Source organism: Dendronephthya gigantea, unplaced genomic scaffold, assembly GCF_004324835.1.
Source record: "Dendronephthya gigantea isolate DGI-Jeju-01 unplaced genomic scaffold, DenGig_1.0 001080F, whole genome shotgun sequence".
Lineage (NCBI taxonomy): Eukaryota > Metazoa > Cnidaria > Anthozoa > Malacalcyonacea > Nephtheidae > Dendronephthya > Dendronephthya gigantea.
This window is the reverse complement of record NW_021164090.1, coordinates 901-10,138: the sequence shown is the minus strand read 5'-3', so window position 1 is coordinate 10,138 and position 9,238 is coordinate 901. Positions and strand designations below refer to the sequence as shown.

Below are 9,238 nucleotides of genomic sequence, written 5' to 3'. Positions count from 1 at the left end.
ATATAACATCTTAACATTGACCTTATCATTATGCTAATTAGCTTAACATTCACCTTATCATTTGATAATTTGAGCAAAACTCTCTTTATTATTGTATAAATGTGTACCAAATGGCACTCACAATGCATGAAACTTTGATGATTCCTCTGATGTAAAGCCAAAGTATACAAAAATATAGCATTTTAACATTGACCTTATCATTATATTTTGTTGTATAATGTTCACTCCCCCTGGTAAATGGTTCTTTCGCTAACAAATAGACTCCTTAAGTAGATAATTTGAAAATAATGGGAATATAAAAGTGGCATCTTAACATTCTACTTATCATGTAGTGTGGACGCGGACGGGGACGGGGACGACAAGACTATAGCAATAGCTTTCTTGCACTAAAGTGCAGGCGAGCTAAAAAGGAATTTTGGAAGCAGAATACCTGACATGCGTTGCACTATCATCATTAACCAACCTTTTCCTTTCAGAACAAATAACATACGAAGTGAATTTAACTTTTCCAATTTTGTCTTGCACAAGGGCTAGTTCTCAGCTCGCAAACTGAGGAAACATTGAAGAATCTTTAAAAACCACAATGTAAGACTTCATAGAAAAATCGCGAGAAATAACATTGAATTTGGCTTACCACAAGTCGTATCTCCGATGCAATAGACGTCCGATAGCGATTGTCATAATGAGTTTTTATTTGGTACACTAACATATTGAATATTCGTTCTGCAATTACATAATAGGAAAGAGAGAATAAAAAAATTATATTTTATATAACACTAGTGTAAAATGAATGATAAATGGAACTGTACAGCAAAATAGGCTATTACTCCCGACAATAATGTTGCACAGAAGCAAACATTAAATATCTCAGAAATATTTGGGCTAAAGACCCCGGAATACCACTAAACGATAGCAGTTGAAACGATTGTTTGAAAGTATATTCCAACCAGCATATAGTTATAACCTGCATTGTATTATAAGTAAAAACAATAATCAAAATAATAGGTTGCTTTGTTATCTCAAATTACTCACCCATAGCAAGATATATTTTAGAAATTCCATATCTTTTTGCTTTTTTGGTACTCTGTTGTCTTCGAATCGTCCCAATTTTACATGTTATCAATCTGTTGTAATTCTGAGTAATTCTTGGGCTAGGATGTGCAAAAGAATCGAAGAAATAGCATTTCATAAGTGCTAAGCGATAATCGTTGGTAAGCACGTGCTTAAGACAAGCTCGAATCGGAACTAGGTCAGAATTTCAGCTTTTTGCCCGAATTTGTTTTCCATATTTTTATTATTGTGAAATATTATTGCCGGTGATGCGATAATTCATATCATCAGGTATGTTTATATAAAAAATCGGCAAAAATCTTCTAAAGGTTCGATTTTGACGCTAAATATATCAAAATAGTACTGAATATTTGAACTAAACCACTGCAACCGGTTTTCGTTTGCATTTTGGGCAATATCCTAAGGATTAGGCCGCTTTGATGTGTAATATTGAATATATAAAACGCGTGAATATCATACCTGTGAATAGCTATGTATGCATGGCGGTAAAACGCCATATTTCCACTGGATTTGCAATATTTAGCCTTGAAATTTACCACATTTGCGATTTTGTCAGTTTGTTATATTTAATATTATTCAATGCCATGCCCAATTCGACAATATTCTGAAAGGTTCAGTAGTTAAATGTACCACATAATTCAAATGCTACAACAGTTTGAAAGATTTACTTGCCTTTTAAATTCCGACTTTCCTGCTCGATGGGGTTCTAAAGCTGGTAGGGAAATAAAGCCTTTTAATAATGATTGAACTGTAATTTTTGTGAACTTCATGAGAGAAATAATCGAACAAATACACACATACTATGATACATTGGCTTGGAATATGCTCCAAAACGTGTGAAATCGAACATTTGTTGTGCAATCACCTTGCAAATATCACAGAAACGGGATCAAAATTTGAATATAGATTAACCAATCTGATTGGTTTTTATTGAACCAATCATGGAGTACAAAAATTGACCAATGACAAATTGACCTGTGCACAGAAATAACCAATCAAGTTGTCTTAATTTTGCTCAATTATGCAAGAGCCTACAGGCTATAAAACAGAGCCATCTGCGACCGTTTTCTTCAGGTAAGTGAGTTCTTTCTTTAGGTAGGATCAAGGTATGTGTAATTATTTTTTTAATAGAAGTAGATCCCCGTGGCCACTCTGTTAGCTAAGAATCTCTGTCCCCGTATCTGGAAACACGGCTCACTGCTTGTCTAACTGTGTTTTGCTCTTCGTTTTCTAGGGAGCTACTAATAATTTTTTTTGTGTTTTTCAGACAAAGACGATCGTAGTTTAGTTTCAGTATCCAACCCTAAGAAGCCACCCCATATCCATGCCGTCAGTTAAATCCCCAGCCACAATTGCCTTCATGCTAATTTGAATGCTTGCTTTTCTAGGAACAACTCACCATATTTTTTGTCGTTTCAGCTACAGAGTTAGTGGGTTGTGGGTTGTTGGATGTTGTGTCGTCGGTTGTGTGTTTTGTGTTGTGCGTTCGTATTGTCTGCCAGTCGGTTTGCGAGTTGCCTTGTAGCTCTCGCTTTTTCCTGGCCACACAAAGAACACATTTCGGATACTCCTTTTTAGGAGATTGGGTTCGACTCCCATGAATGTGTCAATTTTGCGCTGATATCTAATGAGGTCCGTCTTTAATACAAAAGCACAACATCCAACGGACAATCTGCATCCTTTCACCACACCAACTACAAGTGTTGTCCTCATACAACAGAATGAAACTTTCAACAGAGTAAGGAGTAACCAATACCCAAGATGAAGTTCTCGTAACTTCTCAAACAGGACAGGATGCGGCATTTGTTAATGAAGTATTCTCGATGTTTAAGGGATCCTCTCAGTTAGACGTCCGATCAGAGGATATTTCAAAGTGGTAAGCTGATTTAAACTTGTGATTACTGTGCGAATACTTCACCCATTTTAATAAATATGAGACCACTAAACTCATTGCTGTCTGCTCGTAAACGGCGCACACAGATAATTTCGATTTTATCTGGAAGTATTTTATCAAATCAACTAGAAATTGTGTTATCTCAAAGAAAAAACATTTACCTATTTGTATAAATTTAGTTCATTTCAAAAGCTTTCGTATCAGCCAAGATATTTATTGCCGAACTTGTACTTTTTAAATTGAATTTTAGAGAAGCGAAAATACGCAAAGCCTTCCAAAAATCTCGCCTAAAAACCTCCAAATATTTCTAGTATACATTTGGATCAATATTTTCATCTATTTTACTTGAAATACAGTCGCTTTGGCGATTTGTAGTGATATTTCCAACAAACGTGTTTACAAATGGACCGGAAAATGTGCATTTAATTATCACCATATTGTCGAAAATTTGACTTCTAGGGACAATTTTACCCCGGAAATCGATTACCGGGCTTATTTTACCCCCACAGGGTAGGCAACGTTACCTTTTTGATACCTCTAACCTCAGGTGACAACCACATGTGCGTGCGGCTGAGCAACGCCTCGCTATACACAATAACAAATAAAAAAAGCTATATTTTTCGAGTTTTTCTGCCCATCCTGACTTAAAAACTATCAGAAAAGATCACTAAAGCCTTTACAGTTTACATGTAACGGTTAAAAGACGACAGGATAAAAATAACGAAGAAAATAACGAAATTCCAAAGGCGAATTATATTTCCGTTTGTAATTCCGTGTAATTTGATATGATTTTTAGAGCTGCACTGCAGTGTCAGGTTAACAGCAATATTGATTAATTTCTGGATTAAAACAGAAGCGATTGGGTTAAAGTATTTTTCTTTAGCTATATTTTGGTGGTATTTTTGTGCTTTTTAAATTAAACGGATTAATTTAAACATTAAAAAACCATGATAATTTCATGATATCTGGTGATGGGAGGCATGACAAGAATTATGCCTACACAACATTTTGCTGTACAGTTCGATATGTCATTCATTTTACACTGGTGTTATTAAAAATAGATTTATTTTCTCTCTTTCCTATTATGTAATTGCCAATTACCAATATCCAGGGGTTGGGGGTATTATGTGAATATGAAAGAAAACAGCCTGCATTTTGTTCTGTATATTCTTTTTGTTATAGAAGTCACAAAATACATGCTGTTACTATACAGTATAGGGCCTTGTGATTCACATACAATTATAGTTTCAATTGTGTTAAAGTGATGTTATTGTAATCTCAATTGTAGATTCTATTGCATATAGAGCCGAATTGGTATGGCAACATATCTTTGAGAATTGAAGTTTATGGCGGTTCTTCAGGTATGTTCTAGCAATTCACTGAAGTACTATTTGTTCGCTAAGGAATGTTGTCCCATGGTAGCGGTACGCACAAACCTGGGATATCACAATGCTGATAGCCTCACAACTATGGACAATAATATATTAATTTACTTGTTCCTTGTTTCTCAATTTTAGATCAAATAAATTATGGCAACCCAGGAGTCGCTAACAATTATTACCTTTCTCTTATCACTGACTACACCTCCATCCATCGCTGTGCCATACATGGATTTGATGGACTGACATACCAAGCAAGATAAATATTGCAGGCTACATTGGTATATGTTCAGTTTATTATTATGTCATATTAAGACTGTTGGACATTATTTTTTTATTCAGTAATTCCCCTATATGGGAATGTGATAAAATTCGAAGTTAACCCCCAGTAAAGATTTCACAAAATCAATTGAAATAACGCTGTACCTCGACTGGTTTCAATTCTGGAGGCCCCATATATGGCACAATTATCTGCATTATCGTTTCATTTTTGTTGATGATTGTTTCGATGGTGTTTTGGTGCCGGAAGATAGAATAATTGATACTAATTATTGCTCCCCGTACTGAAGACACATAACATCTCAGATAATAGCAACAAGTGTTGGGAATGCGGATAAGTCGACAGGACATGGTCGCTTAAATGAGGCAGCTTCTTGATCTGCACGGAAAAATTACCAGGACCAATGCATTTAAATTGACTTCGGCAAGAAAGATGTTGTTGGAGCGATTTCACTCAAAGTAGCCGTAATTATGATTAGCGGGTGAAGACCTACTCTGTATCCTATAGTTCCGACAGGCAAAAGTTCGCTCATTACAAAATAAATTGATTAGTCAGGGTTAGCTGGATTAATAAGCAAGGCTCCTACAGATTACCCTCTCACGTTATATGCATCACATCATTTCCATGCGGTCATATATAACTTTTAATGTGTGATTAAGATTAATTGTTTAACAAATTACTCATTTCATTAGAGACTCACTAGTGGAAAGTGTCCTATCACCAACTGTAACCGCGCTTTACATCCGCATTCTTCCAAAGACATGGTACGCAACATATCTTTGAGAATTGAAGTTTATAGCTGTTCTTTAGGTATGTTCTAGCAATTCACTGAAATACTATTTGTTCACTAAGGAATAAGAAATGACTGAGAGATCCATCTGACTGAAATATATAGCAAAAATATTTCAATAAGTGGCTTATATAAGAGTGAGTTTTTGATTTAGAAATAAATTGTTTACACGATGAATTTTTTTTCTATTTTTCAATTCTTACCCCTCCAGTGGGTTTGTCAGGTTTTTTACTAACTTAGGTGCATTGGAATACAAGTAAAAATAAGGGTGTTTTAGAAGTTATACCTGGACGGGGAATCCAGCATATCATTATGAGGAACAAAGCTATTATAGCGGTATATACTCAGGGCTATCACAATCAAGTTTAGTGTTATCGCTTGATTTTAATGTTTGCTGCACGGTCGGATTCTCACATTTAAAAGAAAATCAAGCTAAAAGTTTTACACGTACAAAAGTATAGGTATGGAACTGTTCTTTAATTTATCGGAAGAACTAGCGCGTTTTTAACCCACCACGTGTGTCAATGAGGATGCATATTCCTTCGATGTCATCTTACATCAAGCATTTTCAGCCATGCTATGCAAATTTATGAAATCCATTGTTTTCACAGTGAATGAACTCCAAAATATTAGCAGAGCATGACTAAATTGTCGTGTTAGCTACGCAACTGAGTATTTTTTTGCTCGCAGAGACTCGTCTGTCGAACGTGACCGTCGGCTAGTCTTCATCATGAACGCAAAAAACGTTCGCAAAATGCGCTCTGCTTTCGTGAAACGAAATCACGGACAAAACTCGGAATTGAGATTAAGTTCAATACACAAGCGACACAAACCTTTATAAGAGTTTCGTCATCCGAGGCACACAATAAAACATTTTCTGGCTAGAGAAGAAAAAGTTAAATTATGGTAATTAAAGATTAGGATATAAAGAGTAATGATAAATAAATAAGTGCGCGCTTACCTTCCAATCCCTGTGGGTGATGCCATTTTCATGTAAGTGCAAAAATACGAAACAGTATGAATAAAGTTAGTTTAGTTCAGGCTCCTGTAGTAACACTGGATCAATAACAGATGATCCTTAGCTGGTGTCATTAAAAGCGCCAATCTCTTCCTAACATTTTCCATAAACTTTAGTCATCGCCTGTGAATAAAATATTCCAACTTGTTTCATTCATTCTTCGAAGTCTACACATGGCTAGACTCTCGCTAAACGACATCCCCACCTGAAGGCACATTGCTTTCATAGTTGGTTTAGTTGTCAATCGGAATCTGTGGTACAGATCGTTAAACAACTCGAGCCTGAAAACAAAATAGAAAAGTCGATCGAATCGTGAATTGTTTCATCCATGATTCTATACTTCTCTACTACATACTGCAGGACAAATAACATTGTGTGAACTGTGCAGCAATATGGAGAATAGGACGCTGAGGTATATTATATATTAGATATCTGGAATCGTTTTTATGCCGCGGGAAGCAGGACAGTAGTTTGAATATTTGCAAATCCTGATAGATAAATGTCGTGGACTCACACATTTGTTATCGGCGTTTCCCCGTCGTTTTGTTCCAACAAGACTCTCAAATAATAGTCGCCTGATAGGAGAGATACGTTACTGAGTTTGATTATTGCTATCGAGAGATAGGGGGAGGGCGCTTTAAAAAGAACTGTTAAAAAGCTAGAGCAGTATAAGGATTACCACTAACCTATTTTCAGTTGATCAGGAAACCATTCATACAGGACTTCAAACTAAAGGTGATTCCAAAAAACAACGTAGTTTCCACTCAGATCTTTTTCCATTGCAAATGCGCGCAACTCAGATTCGAGAGCCCCAGAAGTTCCTCTCGCGTCTGTCACATTGAAAACAAAAGAAATTGTTTCAAACTCTTTTACGAGAACAGTTTAGAGAAAGAGGTCAGGACTATTGAATTTGTCTTGTTATACTCATAGCGACAGGAAATCCTCCATTACCTTTTCATTTCCTATATTTTCAACGGAAACTAACCTTAACTTCGAGACTCACCTTGTAATTCCAAATCAGGTTGTACGCTTTCAGATCTTGACTGAATCTGTAAAAAAGATCCGTTTAAATACCATTGCTTTTTCATCTTTCAAACGACTAGAACATTTTCCCATTTTCTTAATATGAACACTTACTTGTAATAAAACAACTGGATTTAAATTCTCACATCTTTCCTGGATTTGAACCCTATTTTTGTCCTCCAATGCGAGAGATATCCTTCAAGTTTATTCCTTGACGTTCCTCTCGCTTCTCCAGAGCTCTAACAGACAAGTATAGCACGTGAAATAACAGGCTAATACGTACATACAAGCATGCATTATGAAATTTTGGAACACGATTGTTGCCTTAAAACGTACTCTGCAAGCTTTACATTGTCACGAATTGATAAATAATCTTCTTTAGTCTCTGGTGGCTAAAGGAAAGATAAAAACTTTCCAACAAAATTGTTTCTTTACAAAAAGGTTTTACACTTCTGAATGAATTACCTTTTAATTATTTCGTCAGTGGGACAGTTTAAGGATGAATGATGGAGTTTAGTTACCAAAGCAGTTGATACCACTATATCACCATATACATAATTGTTTATGAACCAAAACTTACGAACAGGAAATCTCGCATTTAAACTTTATTGTATATTTTAGACATTAAAAACTATAACTACTTTAATACGAACATTATTCTCAAAAGTAATGCCATTGCTGTTGGATGATCAGTTGTCCAGAGAGCCACAAGATGTCCACTCAATTGCCTATATGCCAACAATAAAGATTATAAAACTTATCTCAATTGAACTATTTACAGATGGCTAGTATATAGAGGATTATAAAATCACAAGTTTTAAGATGAATCTAAGAATGTTGCTAAAATGTTGCTGGTTGAGTAAACAGCGTGTGTTGGTTAAAGATAAACGTTTCTCACCTAGTGAGCGTTGTGAAAGCGCGAAACCTGCTTTGGATCGAACCCAACTTCTCAAATCGTGAAACAGTGCTTCGAGATCTTTATCTCATATTTTGTTTTGGTCTCCTGCAAATAGACGAAACTTTTTAACTATTTTATGTATATATAGAACACCTGTGAAGGTAATAGCACTCAGAATATGTATATTTTTGGGTTGAACACTAAATAAATTTATTGGCAAAGATATACAATACCTTTGTGAGCAATGAGCATTTTGATAAGTCTTTCTTTATTCTATTAGAAAAGTCCCTACAAAATATTTAAAATCGTTTGAAATATATATTGGAGTTTAAAAGACTTAATATTCCAGCCGTACTTCTGGCGGGAAAATTTCAAAACTACCATTTCATGGATTCGGACCCAGTCAACTCAGCAACCAGAGTTACCGCAGCCTAGTCCCTAGGCTTCTTAATGTTCCTTATACGCGGCGAGGTGGGAACTGAGAGGCCTAGAACAAAATGTTTTGTATTTTAGCTAAAGTGGGGACTTTTTGTCCCCACTTTCTGTATTGAGGTCAGTTTACGATCTACGACGCGGTTAACTGGCCTTGTTCGACGTCGTTAGTCAAACATTTGCTTGAAATAAGCTACGGGATATTAATTATATTGCGAGGAGTCGAAATATTCATACAAACGTTTCAATGTCGCTCGCTGTCAACGCTATCGACTATCAAGTAAACTCGAGTCAGTACGTACATGTTTATGATTATAATAAACTTCAATCCACCAATTAACAATTATTGGATGAGGTTGAGTGTGATATCGAGAATTATCAAGCTGAAGTTTGCGTTATTTGCCGAAGCGAAGCTGAGGCGGATAACGCAAACTGAGGCTTGATAATTCTCGA

General features: G+C 35.8%; 5 long non-coding RNA genes across 5 annotated transcripts; 1 reads left to right on the top strand and 4 right to left on the bottom strand.

The window, feature by feature from the left end:
* Positions 1-686: 686 nt before the first annotated feature.
* LOC114544941 lies at positions 687-1,572 on the bottom strand. Its single transcript, XR_003690687.1, has 3 exons — positions 1,531-1,572; positions 1,033-1,151; positions 687-723 (listed from the first exon to the last, which is right to left on the bottom strand). It is a non-coding gene; the product is annotated as an uncharacterized LOC114544941 (long non-coding RNA).
* Positions 1,573-2,911: 1,339 nt separating this feature from the next.
* LOC114544940 lies at positions 2,912-4,522 on the top strand. Its single transcript, XR_003690686.1, has 3 exons — positions 2,912-2,947; positions 4,254-4,326; positions 4,483-4,522. It is a non-coding gene; the product is annotated as an uncharacterized LOC114544940 (long non-coding RNA).
* Positions 4,523-6,453: 1,931 nt separating this feature from the next.
* Positions 6,454-6,986, bottom strand: LOC114544939. The gene is made up of 3 exons (XR_003690685.1): positions 6,947-6,986; positions 6,638-6,713; positions 6,454-6,555 (listed from the first exon to the last, which is right to left on the bottom strand). It is a non-coding gene; the product is annotated as an uncharacterized LOC114544939 (long non-coding RNA).
* A 598-nt stretch (positions 6,987-7,584) lies between these two features.
* On the bottom strand, positions 7,585-8,136 carry LOC114544943. Its single transcript, XR_003690689.1, has 3 exons — positions 8,109-8,136; positions 7,792-7,847; positions 7,585-7,694 (listed from the first exon to the last, which is right to left on the bottom strand). It is a non-coding gene; the product is annotated as an uncharacterized LOC114544943 (long non-coding RNA).
* A 6-nt stretch (positions 8,137-8,142) lies between these two features.
* On the bottom strand, positions 8,143-8,624 carry LOC114544942. The gene is made up of 3 exons (XR_003690688.1): positions 8,587-8,624; positions 8,354-8,458; positions 8,143-8,183 (listed from the first exon to the last, which is right to left on the bottom strand). It is a non-coding gene; the product is annotated as an uncharacterized LOC114544942 (long non-coding RNA).
* Positions 8,625-9,238: the final 614 nt, after the last annotated feature.